Source organism: Panthera leo, chromosome D3 (assembly GCF_018350215.1).
Source record: "Panthera leo isolate Ple1 chromosome D3, P.leo_Ple1_pat1.1, whole genome shotgun sequence".
NCBI lineage: Eukaryota > Metazoa > Chordata > Mammalia > Carnivora > Felidae > Panthera > Panthera leo.
The window spans coordinates 27554555-27576015 of record NC_056690.1 but is presented as its reverse complement, the minus strand read 5'-3'; the positions used below and the strand labels follow the sequence as shown (position 1 = coordinate 27576015).

The 21461-nt window shown below is 44.5% G+C and overlaps 1 long non-coding RNA gene across 2 annotated transcripts; it reads left to right on the top strand.

The window, feature by feature from the left end:
* Positions 1-7283: 7283 nt before the first annotated feature.
* LOC122203963 lies at positions 7284-21119 on the top strand. 2 transcript variants are annotated; one of them, XR_006195421.1, is made up of 6 exons: positions 7284-7395; positions 7494-7633; positions 18631-18819; positions 19032-19116; positions 19903-20037; positions 20880-21119. It is a non-coding gene; the product is annotated as an uncharacterized LOC122203963 (long non-coding RNA). The 2 variants fall into 2 exon arrangements; XR_006195420.1 differs by lacking the exon at positions 18631-18819 and having other exon boundaries at positions 7285-7395.
* The last annotated feature ends 342 nt before the right edge of the window (positions 21120-21461 follow it).

Here is a 21461-nt window from a genome sequence, read left to right as displayed (position 1 = left end):
TGTGCTGGGGAGCTACAGTCCCTGTCTCTGATTGTGTGCCTGAACAGGCACAGCTGAGTCTGTGGCGTGAGGGGGTGTGTATCTATGTGTGTGGGGCTAAAAGCTTCACTGTGAGGTTTTTATAGGGGTTGGTGCTTGAGTGTTGTGTGTGCTTTGAGTTTTTGTGTGTGAGTGTCTTATTGTGTACATAGAGACATGGTTCTGCTCTGGTGTCCTGGCACCCTGCACACATCCACATAGGCCATGCAAACAAAGGCATGAACCACAGCTGATGGAAGTCTTGGCAGAACATCTGTGAACCTTCTAGAATGCTGGGGGAGGCCTGTGGAGCCTCTTTTGAGGTCACTTTTTACTCACAACCTGACTCCTGAGGAGCTCTGCTGAGGTGTGGGCTCCTTAATGGGCTTCTCAGTGATGGGGCATACCACAGCCCCTGCTGCAGTTCTGGCCCTTTTGTTTCTTTGTCATCCTTTTTGGTGTGTGAGGCAAGGACAAACACATGATGGGTTTGTCAGTGTGCGCTGCAGATATCTATGAAGTTAGTACGTGAAGTCAGGTCATGTTATTATGGAGGCTGAAAAGTCCCATGATTGGCCATCTGCAAGCTGGAGACCCAGAAAAGCTGATGGTGTAATTTGGTGTGAGTCTGAAGGCCTGAGAACAGGGGAGCCAATGATAAAAATCCCAGTCTGGGAGCAGGAGATGTGATGAGATGTTCCAGCTCAGACAGCAAGGCAAAGAAAAAGGGTTGAATTCTTCCTTCCTCTGCTTTCTGTTGTTTCTATTCAGGCCCTCAGTGGGTTGGATGATGCCCACACACAGGGTGGGGACAATATGCTTTGGAAGCCACTGATTCAGTGGAAATGCTGCTCTGACCTGGAAATTTCTTTACAGACATACCCAGAAATAATGTTTAATATAGACTCCCGATGATTAGTCAGGCTGACACATAAAATTAACCATCCTAAGCCCACCCCTTGTCAATTTGGCACCCATATACATCTTTAAGCCATAAATAAATACCAAATAAGGACAGTAACAAGGTCATGATTCTGTCTAGCATGATACAACCTTTGTAAGACCAAAAAGGCACTAACTCCTTCCCTAGAAGAGGAGGGAAGTCCTTGAGTGATGTTTACTTTTCTCCTTGAAACCATGTAACTTAAACACTATGATGTAGAATTGGCCATACTTAAATCCTATAACAAAAATTGGTACATCTTATGTTACATGATAATAATGTAAGGGAGGAAAGAAAACAAAGACAGACACAAATGTATTCATAGTAAAATAAGGAGGAAATATTCATGACTATTATAGTCCTCATATAACTGATCATGTGGTCGTAGCTAGTATTTATAGTTACCTTCTTCCACTACTCCTCTGTATCCCTGTGCCTTTACCAAGCGCTTCAGCTAATTTTTGTTCTTTACCTGGTGGGTAAACCTAACCCTTTATTCCCGAAGGGTCTGGGCCATTAATAATCCTGCCTATTAATTGGGTCATTATAGTTTTACATTAACCTTGATCACAAGGCATGGTAACACTAGGAGAGGCCCTAAGGGATCTCCTGTATATTCTTCCTTACTTCCATTGTGGAGTAGTAGTCCAATTTGCCCTTGGTAGTCAGGGTAAATCACCCCAACCAGCCTTCTTTGCTTATTGATTCAGAGGCATGAAGAGACCAAAGTGGCTGAGTGGCAGTCTTAACCTCCAGTTCAATAGAATCATTGTGTCTCCTAGTGGAAGCCTTTCTCCCTCTGTGTTTCAAGACCTTCAGGCCAGCAAAGCATGAGGTTGTGGGAGTAGGAATCAGAAATTTTGCTAGTGGGTGACTAAGGTAATGGGAGTGGTGCTATTTCAGTTTACATCCCTCAGTTCCTGGACCTATGGCTTCTGGCTATTGGAAAAATAGCACCATGCATTGGATGCTGATTCAGAGAGTATACAATCTTCTGGAGAATCTTGCCTCAGCCCTGCAAGATACTGCCACTTAGGTGACACTGTAATTGAGTCTTCAAAAGTCTATTCTATCATTCTGTCCAGGCGCCTGGGTGGTTCAGTCAGTTAAGCATCTGATTAAGTGTCCGACTCTTGATTTCGGCTCAGGTCATGATCTCACAGTTGTGAGACTGAGCCCTGCATCAGGCCCTGTACTGGGCATTGAACCTGCTTAAGATTCTCTCTCTCTCCCTCTCTCTCCCTCTCTCTCTATCAAGAAAAAAAAATTCTGTGAAGCTAGTTGTTTCAGGATGATGGGATACATGGTAAGATCAGTGAATTCCATGAGCATGGACTCATTGCTGTAGTTCTTTTGCTGTAAAGTGAGTTTCTTTTTTTTTTTTATTTAAAAAATTTTTTTTAACGTTTATTTATTTTTGAGACAGGGAGAGACAGCATGAACAGGGGAGGGTCAGAGAGAGAGAGGGAGACGCAGAATCTGAAACAGGCTCCAGGCTCTGAGCTGTCAGCACAGAGCCCGGCACGGGGCTCGAACTCACAGACCGCGAGATCATGACCTGAGCCGAAGTCGGATGCTTAACCGACTGAGCCACCCAGGCGCCCCTATAAAGTGAGTTTCTTAATCAGAAGCAATGCTGTGTAGAATACATGACAGTGGATAAGACATTTTGTAATTCCACGGATGGTAATTTTGGCAGAAGCATTGTGTGCAGGGAAGGCAATCTGTATCCAGAGTAAGTGTCTATTCCAGTAAGGACTAGACAGTACCCCTTCTACGGTAGAAGGAGTCCAGTGGAATCAATCTGCCTCCAGGTAGCTGGACATTACTCCTGTATAGTGGTGCAATATTGGCATTCCATGTTGGCCTCAGCTGCTGGCAGATTGGGCACTCAGTGATGACCATCTCCAAGTCAGTTTGGTGAGAAGTCCATTTTGCTGAATCTATATGTAACCTTCACCCCTGCCACCATGGCCACTTTGTTCATGAGTCCATTGGTCAGTGACAGGGGTGGCTGGGCAAAGAGGCTGACTGGTATCCAGAGAATGGATCATCCTATCCACTTGATGATTGAAATCCTCCTCTGCTGAGGTCACCCTTTTGTGAGCGTTCACATTGGACACACGTTTCTTCTCCTTCCCCTTCTTCTCCTTCTCCTTCTTTTGCTTATTCAGGAAGGTCTGTCCACACACCTCTTTCCCCAAGTTTGTTACCAATTTTTCAGTCATGTTCCTTCCAAGTCCCTGACCATCCAGCCAAGCCTATGAATTGGTAATGGCACATCTGGCCATTTCTCTTTCTGAGCAAAGTGCACAACCAGGTGCTCTGCTAGGAGTTCCACACACTCGAAGGGTTTCCTTTCACCATTGTCTTTCAGGGATGCCCCAGACAGGACCTTTCGTGCTCTTGCTGTCCATTTTCAGGTGGTCATGCAGACCCATCTGTAAACCAGGCCCACATCTTCTCTTTCTCTGTCATAGGAAACTCCCCATGTTAGGCCATAGGTGCAGGCTGGGAGAGAAGGCAGTGTAGCAGGAGTGGGAACCATGGGCATTTGGGCCACTTCTTCATGTAACTTACTTGTCTTCAGGGCCTGATCAGGCCCAATGACATCATCCATTTGATGATGAAGTGCTGCTGTGCATGCCCGGTGTTGTGGCTTGGTGGGTCAGATGGCACCCAGTTCATGATGGGCAGCTCAGGTGATGGGCAGATCATGGTAATTTGGTGGCCATAGTTCAGTGTTCAGTCTCTCCTAAGACTCAGTAGTGGGCTAAGAGCTGTTTCTCAAAAGGAGTGTAATTATCTGTAGATGATGGCAGGCCTTACTCCCAAATCCCGAAGGCTTGCACTGTAGTTCACCAATAGGGGCCTGCCAAAGGCTGCAAACAGCACCTCTGCCATTGACCCTTCAAGCACACTTGGATCTGCATGGGCACTGGAATCAGAGGTGAACACACCTTAAGTGATAGTCACTGTACCTCCTGAAGCTCTTTGGGTGACTGCCAGCCTCAAGGCATAGTCTCCTTGTTCTGGCCAGCCCATGCATGGCCATGGTCCTGTGGGGAAGCTGCCAACCTCCCCAGAACCTCTCTTTGTCTCTCCCCTTTAATAGCATTCCTTTTGGATACTCTTTGGGATGCCCACCCATGAAATTCTAGTCCAGGTAGATGGGTGCAGTAGAGCATTCTGAGTCAGGGCAACTGGGCTGGAATGGTGTCCACTGGGCATGCCAGTGGCTCCAGGTATGTGGGGCAGGTTGGGTCTGGGGAGGAGGGTGACACTTAATGCCACTGTAGTTAAGGTTAAAATTATTAAATATCTAAATGTAATGTGATGGGCATTTTACTACCTTTTTTTTTAAGGGACTTGTTAACATGCAGAAAAAAAAATGTCCCAATGGCTTCAAGTGTAAATATATTAGGTCAAAGAAATGAATCACTGATATATGATAAAGCATAGATGAGTCTCAAAAACATGATACTGAGTGTAAGAAGCCAGACATAAAGGCCACATAATGTATGGTTTCATTTTCATGAAATATCCAGAATACAGAGATGCAGATAAATCTATAGATCCAGATAAAAAAGCAGATTGGTGGTTGCCAGGGTCTGGGGAGAGGGTGGAATGGAAAGAAACTATTTAATGGGAAGGAATGTTTTTTTTAGGTCAATGAAATATTCTGGAATTAGGCAGTGGTGACATTTACATAACTTTGTGAATAGAGTATAAATCACTGAATTGTTCATTCTTATAAGGGTGAATTTCATGGTACATGAATTATATCTCAATTAAAAAATTATATGATAAATACATACATATATATTTTTTTAAGAGTTAACATGGGGAACAGTATGATTCTCTGAGCGCTTTGTTTGGTTCCCCCACTACTGAGATAAAGGAAGACCTTCCAAATGAGAACAAGCACCATGTAGTCAGAGCTTGCTCTACATGGCGAGGGAATCAGCCACCAGCAGTTGCAGAGACTCCAAGGCAGGTGGAGGAGTGGGAGAAGTTTCTGGTGGAAACAAAAGGAAGACACGTCCTGATGGGAGGGTCAGGCTGACTCAAGGTCAGACAAGATTGGTGAGGGGGAGAAAATTTGGCTTTCTTCCATTTTCTATTTTGGAAGCTTTTTGAGGAAAAGGGACATTGAGGGGAAAATGTCAGATATTGATCAGGTCCTGATTGCTTGGGTCCAGTTGTGGAGGCTGTGGTTTGTCCTTCCAGGCTGGGTCTTGCAGCTCTCAGGGCAGGGCCTCACTGGTTGGAGCAAGCAAGCTCCCGGGCTTCTGAGGGGATTTAGAAAATTCTGTGGGACAAATGGAATATTACTCAGCCACAAAAAGAATGAAAATTTGCCTTTGCAACAACATGGATGGACCTTGAGGGCATTATGCTAAGTGAAATAAGTCAGACAGAAACAGAAACATATGATCTTACTATATGTGGAATCTAGGGAAAAAACACAAACAAGCTCAGAGATATGGAGAACAGAATGGTGGTTACTTGAGGAGGGAATGGAGGGCCTGAGGGGGGCCAAATGGGTGAAGGGAGTCAAAAGGTACAAGTTAACAGTTATAAAATGAATGCCATGGGGATGCACAGCATGGTGACTATAGTTGATCATATCATACTACATATTTGAAAGTAGCTAGGAGTGTGGATCTTGAAAGTTCTCATCACAAGAAAACATTTTTCTAACTATGTATGGTGACAGATATTAACTGGACCGTGGTGATCATTTTGCAAGATATACAAATATCAAATCATTACGTTGTACACCTATAACTAATATACATTGTTATGCCAATTGTATTTCAATATTTAAAAATTTTGTGGACCGAAACCCATGCTTCATCATTTTAAGTCAACCAGACACTCTTCTTGGGTAGAGTAGAAACTTCAGTGTTTTTACAACAACTACAATTAGCCAGAAAAAAAAAAAAAACAGTAATAATTACGATAATGATGAATAATAGTAACATCAATAGTAGCAATCATTATTCCTAAAAATCTCAGGATTTTCATTTTCTATTCCAGCAAACCCCTTCAATAACTTATCTTCATAGATACTATTTTCCCTCCTGACCCCTCCGTGTGTACAGCCTCCTCCCAGTTAGTATTTCCCAGCAAGGGGTGTCCTCCTCAGCTACCCCGCCTGCAGGGGCTGGTCCGTGTCCCAGAGTGAGACTTGGAAACATTCCCCAGAAGGTGCCTCCGAAGACTGGACCCCAAGAGGGACGGCAGCCTAGCTAGGGACCCCCTTCCAAGGGCTCAAGGCGGCCCGTGCTGGTCCCTGACTATAAATGGGGACTTGGAAAATTTTCTGAGCTACACCTCCAATGAGTGAAGCCCATGCAGGACGCGATCCAGTCTGTGAACCACCCACGCCTCCTTTTGCTGGTCGACCCTTAAGCGCCACGTTAGCCAGCCGCTTGGGAGGATGGCGGGAAGGACGCTGCTCCCCGGCCCCCCAACCCTCCCGGGATTTCGGTCCGATCTCTGGGATCGCTCCCCATGGGCTCGGGAGGCCACTGGAAGGATCCTGCCCTTGTTTGTGGCCACTCTCTGGGCTTTGCCTCCGCACTTAATTCCTAGCGCTTTTCAAGTTGAGCTCTGGGAGAAAACGATATAAAAGGGGCCGCCAGGTGGCGTAGTACCACCCTCGCTGACCGCACCAGGACGGATTTGGGTCACGAAGCAGGAGGGCGCATCCCCCCGCCTCGTGGGCCTGGCCTGGCCTTGTCGCGGTCCGTCAGGGTGAGATGACGGAGGACTGGGAGGCCCAGGAGAGCCTTTCGCAGGCCTCCTCGCATCCGCCGTCCTGTCCAGGCCACAGCTCCGGAGAAGGGACTTGGAATATGTGGGGGCGTTCCGAAGGCCGCGTTCCACACAGACAGGCACCTGGAATGAAGGGCCCCTACCTAGACTTAACCCATGGGGCTCAAGCTGGTCTCCACTTCCAGAGCGGAACTCGGAAAAGCTGATGGGAAAGTCCAGCAACCGATACCCACGCAGGGCCGATTCCAGGCCCGGACACACACCTTCCCGGGCCATCTGTGCGGGAATAGCAGGTCCGTGTCTCTGGAGTGGAACTCGGGAAATCTTGGAGGCACCTCCGATCACCGGACCCCACGAAGGAATTGAGCCCAGCCAGAGCCCCGTTCTGTCCCTCACAGACGGCTCGTGCCGGCCTACCATTTTGAATGGGGGCTTGGAAAACAATTTCAGGAGGCGCTGCTGACAGCTGGGACACACGCGGGCTGATGTCTGACCCTGCGATGTGCAAGCCTGTCCTCCCATTATGACCCAGTCCCACCTCGGGCGGGAGTGGGAAAAAACGGATAGCACAAAGACCCGATGGCGGAGCCACGTGTGTGAAAGTGCCTGGGCGCCGAACACTTTTTTCCCGTTACACCATAGCGACTTTGGTTGGTTCCCGCGTGTGAAGGGGCACCCTCAGGTTGTGGTCCACACCTGGCAGGACAGCGACGGTCACTCCTCAAAACGCTGCCTGTTTATTTTCCAGCAAATGGATAGGCGTCAATTCTCCGACTCCCAGTGGGACCCGGAAGATTGCCGCAGGTGCCACAGGCCTCCTGGAGTTCTGCCTGGCGCACAGAGGCCAAACACCACACTTGCAGATTTCGCCTGAAGGCCGGTGGAAAAGTATATAAAAGTGGCCACCAGATGGCGCCATAGAACAGTTATTAGCCTTCGAGGGGACGACACAGTCTAGGCGCTGGAGAGGGTGCACCTTGGCAGTCTAATAGGGTAATTTCCTCCCAGCCCACCTCGCAAGGCATCTGTCCTCCTGGGGGTGGGAAGTAGGCGTCCAGGGCGTCCCGGGGCCTCCTCCTGAGAGCTGCTGGCCGGCAAGGCATGACACTGCTGCGCACTGGGTTCTTGGAACATTTCCCTGAGAGGCTGGCGGCCAGGGTGCGCTGCGTGGGCTTCCCCAGAGCAGCCCAGGCGGTTCTGGTCTCCAGGGAGACTTGGTCAGTTCTGAGGGGGCTCAGCGGGACAAGGACTGGGAAACTGAAACCGTGAAAGTACCGCAAGAGAACATGGATGAATCATTGTTATTTACAATTTTGGAGTGGGGAAGTTCTTTCTAAAGCATAACACAAAGCCCAGAAGCCATTAGGCAAATGATCAATAAACTTGACCTCACAACGTTTATACAAAATGGATCTTTGCACAAAGCCCAAACAAAGTCAAATGGCAACAAACAGATTTGGGGAACATTTGTGCAAACACATGTAGAATATGATATTGATTTCAACATTACTTAATATAGCAGGAAATTGAGGGGAAATGATTGCTGTTAAGAAGGACCAGCTTAAATAAATTCTAGTACATCAATGCCATGATGTACTAGATGTATTTTACTTTATTTTGATTTTTGCTTTTTAATTGAGATAGATCCGGGGGCCCCTTGTTGGCTCAGTTGGTTAAGCATTTGACTCTTGATCTTAGCTCAGGTCATGAGCTTAGGTTGGTGGGGAGCCCTGTGCACTATCAGTGTAGAGCCTGCTTGGGATACTCTCTCTCTCCCTCTCTCTCTGCCCTGCCCTGATTCTCACTCTCTCAAAATAAATAAATAAACTTAAAATAAATGAGGTAGATCTACAGGTACTGACATGGAAAGAGGTTGATGATGAGCTGATAATGAAAATAGAAAGTTTCAGAGCTTCTCTTGGAAAAAAAAATGCACATTAAATAAATACCCCCATGTAAAGGCAATGGAACTAGAATAGCTAAAGCAATTTAGGATAAAATCTCCCCTATTTTAACAGTTATTACATAGCTAGTAAATTATGTGTGGTACTGGCGGAGGGATAGGCATGTTGATCAATGGCAATGAATAGAAACCCAAACAAATATGCTGAACTGAGTTTTGGCAAACATGCCCAAGTAATTAATGGGATGAAAGATGGTGTCTCCATCAAATGGAAGTAGGGCAAGTGGACATCAGGGCAAAATTAAACTATACTAAAAGCCTAAAACTCACACCCCATACAATCGTTAACTCTAAATGGATCACACACTTATTTGTAGAATGTAAAACATTAGGAAAAAAAGTCTATGAGAAAAGTCGGGGGTCTAGGGTTGGCAAAGAGATTTTAGACTTGACACCAAAAGTGCGATCCATAAAAAGAAATGGATGAACTGAAATTTATTAAAATTAACAACCTAGGCTCTGTGAAAGACCATTTTAAGAAGATGAAACAACAAAATACATCCTGAAAGGAAGTATTTACAAACCACACACTCAGCCAAGGCCAGGTGTCTGAAGCTACAAAACTCTCTAAATGCAGTGGTGAAAAACAAATGGTCTGATTACAAAATCTGCAAAAGACATGAAGAGGCATGTCATTGAATTTTAAATCCACCAATTCCATGTACACAGGAGCTTGACCTCTCAGATAACCTATCACTAAAGGCCTGTAGTCAAATTAAATAATCATCTTGCGATTAAAAATTTCTTGAACAACAATTGTTGGTGAGGATGTGGAGAAAAAGTAACCCTCTTGCATTGTTGGTGGGAATGCAAACTGGTGCAGCCACCGTGGAGAACAGTATGGAGGATCATCAGAAAGGTGAGAATAGAAATACCCTACAATCCAGTAATCGTACCACTGGATATTTACCCAAAGAACACAAAAACACTAATTCGAAGGCATACACGGACCCTTGTGTTTATAGCAGCATTATTTACAGTAGCCAAATTATGGCCCAAGTGTCCATCGATACAAGAATGGATAAAGATGTAGTATATGTATACAATGGAATATTATTCAGTCATAGAAAACTGTGGGCTTAGAAGCTTAAAAATTCCCTGGGCTTGCACCAGTGGGTTAACAAGGCATAAAGAATTATAAAACCATAGGATTTGAGTGGAAGTTCTTTGTCACTGCATTTCTTGTGTGATTGTTAGGGAAAACTTCTATTCCTGCTCCTGAGATAATAATGGCCATATTAAGAGGAAAACAAATGAACAAAGGAAGGTAGATCCTATTTCCCCTGGAGCTGAAGGTTTACAGCACTCTACGATCAGTAGATTTGGTGGGAGCATGGGTTTTGTGCTAGTCTATGGCTGCGGCTTGCTGTGCTGATTCTCAGGTGGACTTGTCCTAGTGATGATGCATTTGGAGGGCACAGGGGTGTGAGACTTGGTGTAAATGGCTCCAGCCTCCACTCCATGGTGCTGTTTTGCTCACTGAAGTCTGCCAGTGCTGATGGGAGGGAGGGGAAAGGAGACATTAGCCATTCATATAGAAATCCTCTCTGGCAAAGTCACTTCCCATTGAGATAAAATTCACACACAAGTCACACTAGATGGTGTGCAATTCTGCTTTTTAGTGTATTCACAAAATAGTGCCAAGTTACCACAATAAATTCTAGATGCTTTACATCATGTCCCCAATGAAATTCCATACTCATTAGCAGACAATCTTCATTTCCCCTAATCCCTAAGTCCCCAGCTAATTTATCTTCTATTTCTACTGATATGTTTATTATGAACATTTAATATAAATGGAATAATTCCATGTATGACCTTTGTTGTCTGGCTCCTTCACTTGGTATGATGTTTTCAAAGTCAACCCATGCTGTAGCATAGATCAGCACTTCATTTCTTCTATTATTGCTGAACAATCTTTCATTGTATAGATACAAGACAGTTTATTCATTCCTCAGTTGATGGATGTTTGTTGTTACTACTTGGGGGTTATTATGAATAATGCTGCTGTGAACATTTATATATAAGTTTTTGTGTGGATATGTCTTTCATTTGTTTTGGCTGTAAAATTAGGAGTGGAATTGCTGGGTAATAAGGTAAGTCCCTGTGTCACTATTTGAATAGCTGCAAGACTGTTTTCCAGAGTGACTACCACTTTCCATTCTTGCCAGCCATGTGTGAGGCTTCAAATTTCTCTGTCATTTCACTGGCAATCACCTATCTGTCTTTATGGCTATAGCTATCTTGTGTCTATGAAAGGATATACTGTGGTTTTGATTTGTAGTTTTTTAAAAATTTTTAAAAAATGTTTTATTTATTTTTGAGACAGAGAGAGACAGAGCATGAGCAGGGGAGGGGCAGAGAGAGAGGGAGACACAGAATCCAAAGCAAGCTCCAGGCTCTGAGCTGTCAGCACAGAGCCCAATGCGAGGCTTGAACTCACAAACCACGAGATCATGACCTGAGCTGAAGTCACAAAGGCGCCCCTTGATTTGTAGCTTTTTGATGGCTAGTGATGTTGGACACCTTTTCATGTGCTTAATGGTCATCTGAAAAGCCTCTTTAGAGAATATTCTTTTGAAATCATTTGTCCATTTTAAAATTGAGTTGTCTTTTTATAACTGAGTTGTAATATATGCTAACTATGTTTCTCATTATATATATGAATTGCAAAATTTTCTCTATAATGTGGATTGTCTTTTTACTTTTTTTATTTTACTTTTGAGAGAGAGACAGAGTGTGAGCTGGGGAGAGGCAGAGAGAGTGGGAGACACAGAATCCGAAGTAGGCTCCAGGTTCTGGGCTGTCAGCCCAGAGCCCGATGCAGGGCTTGAACTCAGGAACCATGAGATCATGGCCTGAGCCGAAGTCGGACACTTAACCAACTGAGCCACCCAGGCACCCTGTCTTTTTATTTTCTTAATGGTGTCCTTTGAGTCACTAAAATTTTACATTTTAGTGAGGTCTAATTTATACATATTGGAGTCTTACTAGTTGGAAGTTATTTAAATATTATAACACATAAACCACAATTTCTTTATCCATTCATCAGTTGATGGACATTTAGGCTCTTTCCATAATTTAGCTATTGTTGAGAGTGCTGCTATAAACATTGGGGTACAAGTGCCCCTATGCATCAGCACTCCTGTATCCCTTGGGTAAATTCCTAGCAGTGTTATTCCTGGGTCATAGGGTAGATCTATCTTTAATTTTTTGAGGAACCTCCACACTGTTTTCCAGAGTGGCTGCACCTGTTTGCATTCCCACCAACAGTGCAAGAGGATTCCCATTTCCCCACACCCTCTCCAGCACCTATAGTCTCCAGATGTGTTCACTTTAGCCATTCTGACTGTTGTGAGGTGGTATCTCAGTGTGGTTTTGATTTGTATTTCCCTGATGAGGAGTGACGTTGAGCATCTTTTCATGTGTCTGTTGGCCATCTGGATGTCTTCTTTGGAAAAGTGTCTATTCATGTCTTCTGCCCATTTCTTCACTGGATTATTTGTTTTTCGGGTGTGGAGTTTGGTGAGTTCTTTATAGATTTTGGAAACTAGCCCTTTGTCTGATATGTCATTTGCAAATATCTTTTCCATTACGTTGGTTGCCTTTTAGTTTTGTTGATTGTTTCCTTTGCAGTGTAGAAGATTTCATCTTGATGAGGTCCCAATAGTTCATTTTTGCTTTTAATTCCCTTGCCTTTGGAGATGTGTCAAGTAAGAAATTGCTGTGGCTGAGTTCAGAGTGGTTTTTTCCTGCTTTCTCTTCTAGGGTTTTGATGGTTTCCTTTCTCACATTCAGGTCCTTTATCCGTTTTGAGTTTATTTTTGTGAATGGTGTAAGACAGTTCTCTAGTTTCATTCTTCTGCATGTTGCTGTCCAGTTCTCCCAGCACCATTTGTTAAAGAGACTGTCTTTTTTCCATTGGATATTCTTTCCTGCTTTGTCAAAGATGAGTTGGCCATACATTTGTGGGTCCAATTCTGGAGTCTATTCTATTCCATTCATCTATGTGTCTGTTTTCGTGCCAATACCATGCTGTCTTGATGATTACAGCTTTGTAGTAGAGGCTAAAGTCTGGGATTGTGATGCCTCCCACTTTGGTTTTCTTCTTCAATATTACTTTGGTTATTCGGGGTCTTTTGTGGTTCCATACAAATTTTAGGATTGCTTGTTCTAGCTTGGAGAAGAATGCTGGTGCAATTTTGATTGGAATTGCATTGAATATGTAGATTGCTTTGGGTAGTATTGACATTTTAACAATTTTATTCTTCCAATCCATGAGCATGGAATGTTTTTCCATTTCTTTGTATCATCTTCAATTTCCTTCATAAGCTTTCTATAGTTTTCAGCATACAGATCTTTGACATCTTTGGTTAGGTTTATTCCTATGTATTTTATGATTCTTGGTGCAATTGTGAATGAGATCAGTTTCTTTCTTTGTCTTTCTGTTGCTTCATTATTAGTGTATAACAATGCAACTGATTTCTGTACATTAATTTTGTGTCCTGCGACTTTGCTGAATTCATGTATCAGTTCTAGCAGACTTTTGGTGGAGTCTATTGGGTTTTCCATGTATAATATCATGTCATCTGCAAGAAGTGAAAGCTTGACTTCATCTTTGCCAATTTTGATGTCTTTGATTTCCTTTTGTTGTCTGATTGCTGATGCTAGCACTTCCAACACTATGTTAAACAACAGAGGTGAGAGTGGACATCCCTGTGGTGTTCCTGATCTCAGGGGGAAAGCTCTCAGTTTTTCCCCATTGAGGATGATATTAGCTGTGGGCTTTTCATAAATGGCTTTTATGAGTTTAAGTACGTTCCTTCTGTCCCGACTTTCTCGAGGGTTTTTATTAAGAAAAGATGCTGAATTGTGTCAAATAATTTTTCTGCGTCAATTGACAGGATCATATGGTTCGTACCTTTTCTTTTATTAATGTGATGTATCCCATTGATTGATTTGCGAATGTTGAACCAGCCCTGCAGCCCAGGAATGAATCCCACTTTATCATGGTGAATAATTATTTTTATAGGCTGTTGAATTCGATATGCTAGTATCTTGTTGAGAATTTTTGCATCCATATTCATCAGGGATATTGGCCTGTAGTTCTCTTTGTCTGCTGCGTCTCTGTCTGGTTTGGGAATCAAAGTGATGCTGGCTTCATAGAATGAGTCTGGAAGCTTTCCTTCCCTTTCTATATTTTGGGACAGCTTGAGAAGAATAGGTATTTTCTCTGCTTTAAATGTCTGGTAGAATTCCCCAGGGAAGCCATCTGGTCCTGGACTCTTATTTGTTGGGAGATTTTTGATAACTGATTCAATTTCTTCGCTGGTTATGGGTCTGTTCAAGTTTTCTATTTCTTCCTGTTTGAGTTTTGGAAGTGTGTGGGTGCTTAGGAGTTTGTCCATTTCTTCCAGGTTGTCCCATTTGTGGGCATATAATTTTTCATAGTATTCCCTGATGATTGCTTGTATTTCTGAGGGAATGGTTGTAATACTGCCATTTTCATACATGATTTTATCTATTTGGGTCATCTCCCTTTTCTTTTTGAGACGCATGGCTACAGGTTTATCAATTTTGTTTATTTTTTTAAAAAACCACATCTCGGTTTCCTTGATCTGCTCTACAGGTTTTTTTAGATTCTATATTGTTTATTTCTGCTCTGATCTTTATTATTTCTCTTCTTCTGCTGGGTTTGGGGGTGTCTTTGCTGTTCTGCTTCTATTTCCTTTAGGTGTGATGTTAGATTTTGTATTTGGGATTTTTCTTGTTTCTTGAGATAGGCCTGGATTGCAATATATTTTCCTCTCAGTACTGCCTTCGCTGCATCCCAAAGTGTTTGGATTGTTGTATTTTCATTTTCATTTGTTTCTGTATATTTTTAAATTTCTTCTCTAATTGCCTGGTTGACCCATTCATTCTTTACTAGGGTGTTCTTTAACCTCCATGCTTTTGGAGGTTTTCCAGACTTTTTCCTGTGGTGGATTTTAAGCTTCATAGCATTGTGGTCTGAAAGTGTGCATGGTATGATCCCAATTCTTGTATACTTTTGAAGGGCTGTTTTGTGACCCAGTATGTGATCTATCTTGGGGACTGTTCCATGTGCACTCGAGAATAAAGTATATTCTGTTGCTTTGGGATGCAGAGTTCTAAATATATCTGTCAAGTCCATCTGATCCAATGTATCATTCAGAGCCCTTGTTTCTTTATTGATCCTGTGTCTAGATGATCTATCCATTACTGTCAGTGGAATATTAAAGTCCCCTGCAATTACCACATTCTTATCAATAAAGTTACTTATGTTTGTGGTTAATTGTTGTTTATATTTGGGGGCTCCCGTATTCGGTGCATAGATACTTATAATTGTTAGCTCTTCCTGATGGATAGACCCTGTAATTATTATATAATGCCCTTCTTCATCTCTTGTTACAGCCTTTAATTTGAAGTCTAGTTTGTCTGATATAAGTATGGCTACTCCAGCTTTCTTTTGATTTCCAGTAGCATGAGAGATAGTTCTCCATCCCCTCACTTTCAATCTGAAGGTGTCCTCAGGTCTAAAATGAGTCTCTTGTAGACAGCAAATAGATGGGTCTCATTTTTTTATCCATTCTGATACCCTATGTCTTTTGGTTGGAGCATCTAGTCCACTTACATTCAGTGTTATTATTGAAAGAGATGGGTTTAGAGTCATTGTGATGTCTGTAGGTTTCATGCTTGTAGTGATGTGTCTGGTACTTTGTGGTCCTTGCAACATTTCACTCACAGAATCCCCCTTAGGATCTCTTGTAGAGCTGGTTTAGTGGTGATGAATTCCTTCAGTTTTTGTTTGTTTGGGAAGACCTTTATCTCTCCTTCTATTCTGAATGACAGACTTGCTGGGTAAAGGATTCTTGGCTGCATATTTTTTCTGTTCATCACATTGAAGATTTCCTGCCACTCCTTTCTGGCCTGCCAAATTTCAGTAGATAGGTCTACTACTATTCTTATGTGTGTACTTTTGTAAGTTAGAGCCTGTTTATCCCTAGCTGCTTTCAGAAATTTCTCTTTATCCTTGTATTTTGCCAGTTTCACTATAATATGTCATGCAGAAGACTGATTCAAGTTACATCTGAAGGGAGTTCTCTGTGCTTCTTGGATTTCAATGCCTTTTTCCTTCTCCAGATCAGGGAAGTTCTCAGCTATGATTTGTTCAAGTACACCTTCAGCCCCTTTCTCTCTCTTCTTCTTCTTCTGGAATTCCTATGATACAGATATTGTTCCGTTTGATTGCATCCCTTAGTTCTCTAATTCTCCCCTCGTACTCCTGGATTTTTTTCTCTCTCTTTTTCTCAGCTTCCTCTTTTTCCATAGTTTTATCTTCTAATTCACCATTCTCTCCTCTGCCTCTTCAGTCCGTGCAATGGCCGCCTCCATTTTATTTTGCACCTCATTCATAGCATTTTTATTTCATCATTACTATTTCTTAGTCCTTTGATCTCTGTAGCAATAGATTCTCTGCTGTCCTCTATGCTTTTTTCAAGCCCAGCGATTAATTTTATGACTATTATTCAAAATTCTTGTTCCATTATATTGCCTAAATCATTTTTGATCCATTTGTTAGCTATCGCTACTTCCTGGAGTTTCTTTTGAGGAGAATTCTTCCGTTTCATCATTTTGGGTAGTCCCTGAGGTAGCTCCAAACTGCAAGGCACTTCCCCTGTGCTGTCGGGAGTAACTTGTGTTGGTGGGCGGGGCCACAGTTAGACCTGATGTCTTCCCCCAGCTCACCACTGGGGCCACACTCAGACTGTTGTGTACCTTAGTTTCCCCTCTCCCAGGGGCAGGACTCACTGTGGAGTAGTGTGGGCTACTTGTCTGGGCTACTTGCACACTGCCAGGCTTGTGGTGCTGCTTCGATGGGATCTGGCCAAGGGCATATTAGCTGGGGTGGATCCGCAAGGTGCACAGGGGTGGGAGGGGCAGGCTTAGGTCACTTAGCCCTCGGTCTTCCCCTGCTCGAGGGGCCCTGCAGCACCTGGAGGGAGGCAGGCCTGTCGGAAGGATGGATCCTCAGAAGCACAGCCTTGGGCATTTGCGCAGTGCAAGTTCGGTGACGGGAACTGGTTCCCTTTGGAATTTCGGCTGGGGGATGGGAGAGGGAAATAGCACTTGCCAGTGCCTTTGTTTCCCCGCTGAGCTGAGCTCTGTCATCCGGGGCTCAACAGCTCTCCCTCCTGGCATCCTCTTGCCCTCCCCACTCTCCAAGAACAGAGCTGTTCACCTTTAACATTCCAGATGTTAAGTCCTGCTGGCTGTCAGAACTCATGGAGTCTGGCCCCTCCACCTTTGCAAGCCAGACTCTGGGGGCTGTGCCTTGCCAGGCGATCTGCCCCTCCCCCACCCCAGCTCCCTCCCACCAGTCTGTGTAGCACGCACCACCTCTCCACCCTTCCTACCCTCTTCCATGGGCCTCTTGTTTACGAAGAGACCATTCTGCTAGTCTTCTGGTGGTTTTCTGGGTTATTTAGGCAGATGTGGGTGGAATCTAAGTGATCAGCAGGATGAGGTGTGCCCAGCATCCTCCTACGCCGCCATCTTCCCAGGTCTCTCATTTGGTGGAGTCTTTTGGGTTTTCACATAGAGTATCATGTTGTCTGCGAAGAGTGAAAGTTTGACTTCTTCCTTGCCAATGTGTAAGCCTTTTATTTCTTTCTGTTGTCTCACTGCTGTCATTGAACAACAGTGGTGTAATCATTTTTTTTGTTTGTTTGGTATTTAAGATGATTTTTCCCAGAAGACCAGTTCAGGGTACCCTTGCCATTGCCAAGCGTCAAAGTCTTTGGTTATGTTTGATTAGAATCTCTTGGGAATAGAGCATGAGAGATTTTGGTTTGGGTTGTTGGCATTGACCTAATATTGAGGCCATTTCATGAGACACACTCTGTCACGCACACTCGAACTGGACACAAAGTGCTTCCTTGTGAGTCCGGTGCTGGGGAGCTGGGACCCTCTCCCTTTGCCCTTCAGGTCACAGAGCAACACCTGCATGGGACACCCTCAGGTTTACCCCTGGGTGAAAGGGCACTTCTGGGGTCGGCATCACAGATAATGTTCACTCTCAGCTTCCTGCAAGTTGTCCTGGGACCTTTGGCAGAATTGAGGTGGGAGGCAACCCCTGGATCACATTTCTCTCCTCCTCTCCTCACCCAAATCCCAGTCCCAGGACCAGAATGAATCCTGCACTTGCCTCCAGGTGACAGAGGCCTGTGTGCAGGTGCCCTGAGACCCTCCCTGGTTGGGGGAATTCTAGAAGCCTGTGTGAAGGCTGCTGGGCCGGATGCACACACTGGCTCTTGCAGCCCCACTGAGATGACTCCTGGGACTGACCAGGCCCAGGACAGGTGCTCCCTGAAGTGGGGCCAGGGTCTCTGCCCTTGCAAGTACCTGCTGCTCCAGCCACACAGTGATGGACTTGCTCCCAACACCACGGTCATGGTCCACCCTGTGACCTTCCTTCAGGCCTGCCTGGGGCTTCACCCCAGTCCTTTCAGTTTTGGGCTAAATGCAGGCAGGCACTGATGTTTATGTGGCCACACCTGCTTTAGAAATTCCATCATCCCATTTTCAGACTATAGGAAATTTAGACTGTAGGAAATTGGACAAGTTACTTTACCTCTACTCTCATGTTTATCCCCACAATGGGCTTGGAAACTTAGGAGCTGTTATGAAGAATAAGTGTGTCTCAAGTACCTAAGATCCCTCAGGCACAGGACAGTCACTTGATATGCTGAGTTAGTGGTCACTCTGACAGGGCCCAGAGCAACCCCAGGCCCATGGCAGGTGCTCTTGTGTTGGCTGGATTGGTTAATTGATCAACTAATTGATTGATTAGGGAAGGTGGCAGTAAACCCATGATTGTTTCTCCACTGTTCCCTTATTACAGGACAATCTGGCTGTAGGAGGTGACAAGGAGAAGGGAAATGAGAAATAAATGAGTAGGAGAAAGAAGAAGAAGGAAGACAGGGAGGAAGTGGAAGGAGGTGGGAGGCAAGGAATACCACGCATAAAAGTCATGGGGACAGTGACTGCTTCCTGGAGGAACAGGGTGATAGGCATTGCTCCCTGGTCCCAGGTATGGAGTCTGAGACCTGAGAAGGGCCCAAAGATCCTAGAAAACCTCCCCATCACAGAGAAGAAGGGATCATGGCCCCAGGAGGGGCAGGGGGAGGGGGAAGGGGACTGCAGTGCTGAGGACAGAATTGAGGTCTGGGGTCAGCAAACTAATCCCAGGAGCACCAGCTCAAGTTCTCACCTCACCCTGACTGTCCCCTTTCCTTACCCAAGGACAACCCATCCCCATTCCTGTCCTTGTACACAAGGAAGACGTCTCTGGTGATTTGGAAGATTCTGATACATAGATCAACAATAGGTAGGTACTTTTTTTTCCTATTTCATCTGTTTTACCCTCACTCTTTCTTCTTGTTCAGCTCCTTTATGTAGCTTTGACTAATTTCCTCTTTCCCACATTTTGTGACTCTCGTCCTGAAGGACCGGTCCCATCTAGGCACTTGATGTCCTTGGATCTTCAAATCTATACCCTCTGCCTTCAGCCGTGCTCAACAACTTCCCTAGCATTTCCCTGGTTTCTGACCCCCTCCCCCACATCCACACCAAAGGTTGAATACACCACTGGGCCATAGCCAGACCATATGTAAAAATAGGTTTCTGACCCACAACTAATTCAGGAACCGACCCATTATCTTGTTTTCTGCTGAGGAAGCAGGTCTACTATATATAAGTCAGACTTGTAGGAAATCTGGCTGCTGTATCTAGCAACTTGCTCAGGACTCTACACCACAACCTTGTAACAATTGGCCCCAAATGGCCATATTTATAACAGAGACATTCCTGAATTTTGGTCCCCATTTCCAACAGAGGGCCAACGAACCAGAGAAAAGACAAATATGCACCCCTAAGAATCACATAGGATACCTCGCTTCTTGACAGCTCACTATAGGCTCCCCATGCTAATAGCCTTCCATTAGCGCATAGCTAAAGCCTTCGCTTTGCCCCACTCAAATGAATTCCCAGTCTCCTCCATGATGTTGAGTCTCTGCCAAAACACAAGTAATGGTGGCTGACTCCCTTGTTCTAGTAAGCTCTGACAAATATTCTTTGCTTGTGCTCATTTTGTTGGCCTTTGTTTATTGGGCAGTTCATCACAGAGGCCCCACTGAGACCCAGTCTGAGCTGCCTGTTGCTGCAAGACCCCAACCTTCAAGCAAGTGTGGTGCCCACAGAAGCCCCTTGTGCCTTGCTGCTTGCAGCTTGTCGAGTCCCTGATGCCATGGTGAGTGAACACTGCATCTGAAATTTGCTCTGTTGGAGTGAGTTTCTAGGCTATTGACACTCATTCTGGTGCCTGGGTCTTATTCTTGGTTCCTGTTTGTTTGGTTTCCTTGGTGGAATCTGGCCCCTTGTTGTCCCCTTATGCTGTCTTTTGTGTCACTATTTTGTGCTGTGCTGTGTAAAAGTGTTGTGCGTTATAAGAAGAATCTGAGCATAGAGCCACAAACAGGCCCTTGTGAGTCTAGACCCTTTGAGCCAGCCTCACAGAACCGTGACTTTGATGATCTCACCGGACTGGTATCAACCCGGAAGAACTGTGCTGAAAGTCACCAATCAAGCCAGCTGAGGTTCTCTCACCACCTTGATTGTTGTGTCCTGAGAGTATTCCCTCTGGTTTCCCACAGGCTGGGGAGTACAGATTGTTGGGTCTGTGTTCAGGCAGTTGGCCAACTGTCACTTTGGGGGCCCAAGGCATGAGGTCCACAAATGTTCTATTTCTAACAAATGTCACCAGCTCTCTTGGGATCCTCTAAACCTAAACTCTTTCCCCTGCCAGAAAAAAAAAATTACTGCTTTTCACATATACTTCATTACAATCTTTTAAAAAAATGATTATTTAGTTTTGAAAGCGATGGTCAGTTGGGGGGGGCAGGGAGGAACGGGGCAGAGAGAGAGAATCCCAAGTAGGCTCTGTGCTGTCATCGCAGAACCTGATGTGGTGCTTGAACTCACTTACTGTGAGATCATGATCTGAGCCCAAATCCAGAGTTGGACGCTTAACTGACTGAGCCACCCAGGCACTCCTCATTATAATCTTAATTCTTGTTCCCCACGACTTCACAGATGATGATTTGGATCTCCACGGCCAACTCTGGACTAGCTGATTTGAACAAAATCATTCATTTGAGAAGCATCTTAGAAAAAGGAAGGACCCTAATTGGCAATACGTTTTGGTTGCTATGTTGAGACCTCCAAGGGAAATTCTGAATCAAAAACGGTCTCACTGAAAGATTGTTTGGACAAAGCTAATGAACAATTTGACACACCTAAACAAGAATAAAGTAGAAAAACCTCTTTAGTAAATCCTCCCCTCCTCATGCCCCAGTTGTGTCCCTGTATCTGCTTCTCCTCTTATGCATCTGGTCTCTCTCCTGCACCTGCTCCCTGTCCCTCCCCTTCTATAGATCCCTCACTTTGCCCTCCAAATTCACCTAAAACACCAAAGTGCCCCTGGCCTCTAAAGATCTGTCCCTCCCATAGCGAGGTGTGAAGGCAACAGCACACCGTGTAAATCTTAAAACTGAACTTATGTAAGAGCTTATACTTCAAGATGTTTCTAACCCAAAGAGGACCAGAAAATATTCATAGAAGCATTTAAAATTCTTTTAGGTGCATATATGACCCAGGATTAACGGACATATATCA